This window comes from Colobus angolensis, unplaced genomic scaffold, assembly GCF_000951035.1.
Source record: "Colobus angolensis palliatus isolate OR3802 unplaced genomic scaffold, Cang.pa_1.0 Scaffold3, whole genome shotgun sequence".
Lineage (NCBI taxonomy): Eukaryota > Metazoa > Chordata > Mammalia > Primates > Cercopithecidae > Colobus > Colobus angolensis.
In genome coordinates, this window is record NW_012116265.1 from 24,740,465 (window position 1) to 24,747,792 (window position 7,328).

A 7,328-nucleotide genomic window follows, 5' to 3' on the forward strand; every position below is an offset into this window, starting at 1 on the left:
AAAAAAAAAAAGTTTCCAGGCATGGTGACTCACTCCTGTAATCCCTACACTTTGGAAGGTCAAGGCAGGAGGATCACGTGAGGCCTGGAGTTCAAGATCAGCCCAGGCAACGTAGTGAGATCTCATCTCTATCAAAAATAAAAAATTAGCTGGGCATGGTGGGATGCACCTCTACTCCTAGCTACTTGGAAGGCTGAAGCAGGAAGATTGCTTCAGCTCAGGAGTTTGAGGGTACAGTGAGCCATGATTACACCACAGCACTCCAGCTTGGGAAATGGAGCAAGATCCTGTCTCAAAAACAAAACTAAACAAAATGGGGTACTGAAGGCTCTGAGCTCCAGCCTGGGATCAGAAGGATATATTAATGTCGGATGCATTGAAATCAGACCCTCTGCCACCAGTCAGGGCATCAAGCAAATCCAGACTCAGGGAAGCTTGAGCCACCTGTCCTTGTTCTCCTGGGATTTTCAAATAGGCCTAGGGCTCCCTCCATCTCTGTTCCACTGGGCTCTACTGATGGGTTCATTGCCAAGCTCCTGCTCTGATGTCAATACCAGTTCTCACTGCAGGGCAAGTGAATAGACAACTTCCTTGTGTGGTCACTTACTCTCCACACAAACAGAGCACACACGGGAAGGACCCCAGGCACCCCAGCTTTGGTTCTGGAGTAGCTCATGGCTGCAGCTATTTTTGGTTATATTGCATTAATTTTAGTCTCCCAAATTGCAGGATCAGCTACATAACTTGCAATGCCCAGGGCAAAATGAAAATGCATGGTCTCTCATTTAAAAATTATTAAGAATTTCAAGATGGACAGCAGAACATTAAAGCGAGGATGGGCCCTTCTAAACTCAGGGCCTTGTGTGACTACACAGGTGACAGCCGTGAAACCAGCCTATCAAATCATTGTACCTGGTAGAAGAGGCTGTAGACAAATCACCAGGAGATAACATTTCTGGAGTTTTTAACTTTGAGAGTGATTAGGATTTTTCAGTTGCAAAACCAGACTTGCATTGGACAAAAGGAAAAAATTCAGACACTCCCTTTTGTTATATCTTTCTTCATCTAATTCCTGTTCTGATCCTTCTCTACACATGAGAACAAGGGTTAGTGAGTGTTTCTTTAGGACCATCTGACATGGATGGCAGGACACAACCTTTCCCAAAGTGGAAGAAGCTGGTTTCTCCCCTTTCACTAAGAATCAGCCCTCTTGCAAAATTGTGTCAAATCCAGAAAACCCCCACCTTTGGGTCAACTTGGGCAAATCACATAATTTCTCTGAGCCTCATTTTCCTCATCTGTAAAGTGGGGACAATAATGATACCTACCAGGCTGGGGGTGGTGGCTCACTTCTGTAATCTCAGCACTTAGAGAGGTCAAGGTAAAGAGGATGGCTTGAGGCCAGGAATTCAAGATCAGCCTGGGCAACATAGCAAGACCAAGTCTCTATCCCTAAAAAATTTTTAACACAAAAAAGGTATCTACTGCACAGGTTGTTGTGAGAACTAAATGAGAAAAAAGCATGCAGAGAAAATAGCACAGTGCCTGGCACATAATATGTGCTCAATAAATAGCTTTTTTTTTTTTTTTTCTGAGACAGAGTCTCGTTCTCTTGTCACCCAGGCTGGAGTACAGTGGCATGATCTTGGCTCACTGCAACCTCCGTCTTCCAGGTTCAAGTGACTCTCCTGCCTTAGCCTCCAGAGTAGCTAGGATTACAGGCTTGCACCACCATGGCCAGTTAATTTTTATATTTTTAGTAGAGATAGAGTTTCACCACGTTGGCCAGGCTGGTCTCAAACTCCTGACCTCACGTGATCTGTCCACCTCAGCTTCCCAAAGCACTGGGATTACAGGCATCAGCCACCACGCCCCACAATAAATAACTTTTATTATTAATTTCATCATTAGTTTTAAGTAGGTGGTTCTAAAAGTTAAACTCTGTTGAAATAAAGGTAACCACAAACTAAACTATTGCTTTTAGTTTCACCCTCAGAAAGAATGTGCTGGAAGGGATGCAGAGAGGCTGACTAGGGGTGTCCACTTTCAATCCAGATCACAAAGCCTAACAGTCCACTAGGGTGGGGTCAGTGACCTGTCATTAAGCTTCCGAGTTGTCCCTCCTTCCCAGAGCTGAAGAAAGGCAAGTTGCTTTTCAATTCACAGACAAAGTTGAGTCAAAGCATAAAGCTGTCTTTTAGATTTTCCCCTATGGTGTTTTTTTCTCAAGAACTTTAAAGTCTAAGACCACATAAATTCAAGACTTCAAGGGCTTTGTCACCTGAACAGGTTTACATAAGATGAACAAGAACTTTGAAAGTGACCTTGTATCAACATTGGCTAATGTAAGCAAGAGGGTATTAGTGGCCCCAAGATTCCCCTGTTTGGTGGGCCTCTTTGAAGGTGACCTCCCCTCCCACCCCACCTCAACCTGTGCTCTACTAGGGAGGAAATAGGAGATGACTCATCGAAGACAGGACTGTGGAAAACAGCACCACTATCAAAGGTCTCCGCAAATGTAAGAGCTTCTTGTTCTACCATCAAGGACAGTTAAACCACCATAATCACCTGGTTGCGGTAGAGGGCAAGCCTGAGTCAAATATGAGGTCTGAAGCTTCTCCCCCTGAGTTGGCATTTTGCTTTTTCTCAAAAGCACCAGTCTTACTCTTCTTAGGCAACAGGACAGAATGCTCCTGCTCTGGGGCAAACTTAACCCACAAAAATCTGCTTACATGTCTGGGCATGGTGGCTCACGCCTGTAATCCCAGCACTTTGGGAGGCCAAGGTGGGAAGATCACTTGAGGTCAGAAGTTCCTAACTAGCCTGGCCAACATGGTGAAACCCCATCTCTACTAAAAATACAATAAAATTAGCTGGGCATGGGATTAGGTGGGCACCTATAATCCCAGCTACTTAGGAGGCTGAGGCAGGATAATTGCTTGAAGTCGGTGGGTGGAGGTTGCAGTGAGCCGAGATCATGCCACTACACTCCAGCCTGGGCAATAGAGAGAGACTCCTTCTCAATTAAAAAAAAAAAAAAACCCTGCTTTCACCTCCAGCTGAGGGTGGCTGGCCCCACTGAGCCCTCAGAAGAGCTGCCACAGCTTCCAGCCCTCCTGAGCAGTGAGATCACAACTGTGTGTATTTGGAGGTCAGTTTAGGAGGGAGGATGATGTTGTGCATTCAGTCCCCAAACCAGAGGCTGATGGGTGGTGAGGCCAGTCCACTGTCCTCTTCTGAACCCTCAGGCTAAAATGAAAGCCACTGTCTGCAGAAAGAACCCCAAAAGAGGGCCTGGAAAAAGAGAAGGAAGCACTAATAAAAAGCAGCAGCATCTAACTGCTGCCAAGGGCAATGCACTCAAGAAATGCCTTCAAGGAAAGGCTGGCTGGGGACCAGAGCCCTGGCTTTCAGAGTTGGCTGCAAGACCTTGGTCCTTGGAGAGTGCGTAGTGCCCTCTACACAATGACCAGAGAAGTCCACCAGGAGTGCCCCATCCCAGATTCGTTTCTTTCTTTGTTTGTTTGTCTTGAGACTGGGTCTCACTCTGTCACCCAGGCTGGAGTGCAGTGGTTCTACTAAGGCTCACTGCAGCCTCAACCTTCTGGGCTCAAGTGATCCTCCCACCTCAGCCGCCCAAAGTGCTGGGATTACAGGCATGAGCCACTGAGCCCAACCCCATCCCAGATCTGTAAATAGACCTCTGTAGATGTGTATAAATTGAAAAAGGTTGCATGCCTTTTCCAATTACATTTGATCTATCAATCTTCTCCCTACCCCACCCTCCTTTTTTTTAACCAAAGCCTCTGTTTTTGCCTAGATTTTCAAGGCAAAAATAGTCTAGTGGGAGCAACTGCTACTACACTTCATGGACCTGGTCAAACACAACCAGGTCTCACACTGGGGTGGGATTCTGCTAATAACCATGGACTTACAGAAATATACTCACATAGACTGGTGTCCAGCACTGGGCCAGACCTTGGCCGTAGTCAACAAGGCACCTTGGGGAGGGCTTCTTTCCAGGGTCTGCTTTGGCCGACGGGACATGGAAGAAAGCCCTGGGTGTGTTTGGAGGAAGGGAGGGAAAAAATGGGAATTGTTATTTTGTTTTTGCTGGAGATCAAGCAGTTTAAAGTGCTTAAGATCCCTTTAGGCAGAACTAAGGCACTTTGTAAGCGTGTGGCACTATCATCGATTTATTCAACATTTCCTAAGTGCCTACTGTATTCCTGTTCCTGAGAAAACCAGCGCAGATGAGACCATGGTCCTTTCCTCATGGTGCTCCCAGTCTTGCGGGGCTTGCAGACATGAGGACATGGGTGAAGGCCCACAGGAAGTACTGGCCTTGGAGAGTCAGAGATGGTGAAGTGACATCTAATTCAAGGTGGGAGAATGAGCAGAGGCTGAGAAGAGGCTTGTTTTTCTCTTGCATACTAAGCTATAGGTAGGTGAATGGTCCAGGCTGGGAAGATAGTCCCATGTCAAGAGGTTGTCTGGGGCCCGTTGCCAGCTTCTAGGGTGTTTTCCTCATTTGCATGATCAAAGCTAACACCAGCACCATTCCCACATTCCAGGAAGAAAGATGGAAATTGTGGAAGGCAAACAATTTCCTCTTGAAGAAGCTGCACACGTCACTTTTGCTTGCATCATTCCACGGGCCAGAGCTTAGTCACATGGCAACTCCTGGCTGAAAGGGAGGCTGGAATATATAGTGTCTAACTAAGTAGCCATGTGTCGAACTAAAACTAAGAGGGAAGAAGGGGAGATGGGCACTAGTGGGCTATTAGAAATCTCTGTCACAGGAGGGGAATAATGGTCTATGGAACTGCATGGTCAAGGGCAAGAGACACAAGAGAACAATGAAGCTGGGGAGGGATGTGCTAAGCATTGTATAAAGTGCCTTCTTTTCTTTCTTTCTCTCTTTCTTTTCTTTAGACAGAATCTCGCTCTGTCGCCCAGGCTGGAGTGCAGTGGCGTGATCTCAATTCACTGCACCCTCTGCCTCCTGGGTTCAAGCAATTCTCCTCTCTCAGCCTCCCGAGTAGCTGGGATTACAGACACGCATCACCATGCCCAGCTAACTTTTGTATTTTTAGCAGAGATGCAGTTTCACCATGTTGGCCAGGCTGGTCTTGAAGTCCTGACCTCAGGTGATCCGCTCGCCTCTGCCTCCCAAAGTGCTGGGACTACAGGCATGAGTCACCGTGCCTGGCCAAGTGCCTTATTTCCATTATTTCACATAAACCTCACAATCCTATAAATAATGGTTTTTACCATTTTCATTTTGTGGAAGAGGACAGTGAAGGTCAGAGAGGTTTGTTAATTTGGCCAAAGTCACCCAGCCATAATGGTGAAAACAAGATATTAATCTAAGTAAGTCCACTTGCTCCAGAGTTGCTGGTTTCTCCATGAGGCTACACTTCCTCTCTGTAAAGCTACCTAGAAGGTAGGCGATGCCATGGGAGATCCAGGCATCACTGGCAGAATGGTGTCATCAGTGGGGCACTGCAGGGGGTGAATGAAGACTGTGAGGTAGTGGGGGAATTGGCAACAGTCAGGAGGCAAATCCAAGAAGCAGCACCTGACAAAACCAAACAGTTGTGAGTCTAAGGGAATCCAAGTTCAGGTTCCAGTTCTGAGTCTAAGGAAATCCAAGTTCAGATTCTACTTTGAGATCATTATTCCTGGTAGTTGAATCTTACATTTGTGAGGAACCTTTCAAGATACTCAGATGTGAGGATGATCTTGACCCTCAAATTGATTAACAAGATGGCTTTGATCATCTACAGATATCCAGTCCCACCTCCACGCAGAGCAAGAGCCCTTCCCACAGCATGCCTGATAGTTACTCATTATTTCCAACCCAAATCATCTCAGTGTTGGGGACCTCACCGCTTCTCCAGTCAGTATCTCTGTCAGACAACTCCAGGTACCCACATGCCCTTCTAAATGGTCCAGAACAGGTGGAAATGGATTCCATACAGGTGTAGAGTTTGGGGAGACCCAGCTCTCCACTCATGTTGAATACATGTGTGTTTAATCCATCAACCCACAGATTGAAGAGTTCAGGGAGATTAGGGTTTCATCCAACAAGGCCAAGACAGTATGAATCTCTATTCAGGGCATTTCTCTTTACTGCAATTGTCCCAGGCCTGTGTGAGCCTGAGACCCTGGGCTGTCTGAGTCCAGGCAGCATTTCTCACCTCTGCGAATGTTAGGCATATTCATTACTTCTTTCACTCAGCAGCCTCACAGCCACAACCTTGAAGAAAATTCCCTCTAAAACTTGCCATAGATTCAGCCTATGAATAATTCAGTGTGGCTCCTGACTCAGGGGAAGTATTCTGTTTCTAATGCCTCTTAACCTAGAGAAACAACAGCTAGCATACCACAGGGATGCATCGCCTAGATTTGAGTGAATGGATGGGAGGAAAAAGGAAGAGAAGGAAAAATAAAAGAAGACAGGGAGGGAGGGAGGGACGGACAGAGGGAGGGAGGGAGAAAGGGAGAGGGAAAGACACAGAATACCTTTCCTTCTTCAAGTGGTCTTAGAAGTTCCCAAGGATCTTAGCTCATGCTGGGTAACAGGCCCTGAGGAAAGAGCTGTGACCAGGTTGTGGGAGCTGCCTTGGTGACAGGTCATCCTGCCTCCTACGGCAGCTGCAGGGGCATAAGAATTGAATGTGGAGCTCATCCACTATAGAACCATCAACTGAAATAGGAACTTACAGCCAGTGTGCAAAGCTCCTCCCCGGACGGCCAAGGACCACCCCCACTTTGGCCCAGCATCACTTCAAGACTCAGAAATGCAGAAGGGGAGAGGAAAGAGGTGTGGACTTGGGTCAGATGTTCCAACCCCACTTCTGCCTTTTGTGGCAGTGGGAGCATGAGAGGGTCACTAGTGCATGTTGTGGGATGAGGACAGGATCATGAGATCTGGCCAGAGACTGTATCCTCCACTCCTGTCCCATCTTAGGGCAGGCAAATGCAAATTATTTATTACTGAAACGTTTTTGCCCCACTGGACCAGGCTGTCCCGTGTAAGAGATTCCTTAATGTAGGCTGGGGGCTCACCTAAGTAGGCTATGTTTCTTTTCTCCTGAAACCCAAACCAACTTAACACTCCCTTAGTAAGGAAAGGTGAGTTCAATAAAAATCACACCAAGGAAAAGCAAGCAAAACTTCCTGTGCAAAATCCATGCTGAGTAGGTGCAATCCACCTACCTCACACTCACACAGAAAGGGAAGTCCCAAGGCATGGCAGAAGAGCCTTCCCCCAGCCCCCTGCCGCGGTCACCCTCCCCACCATGTAGAAGGAGATACTGGGG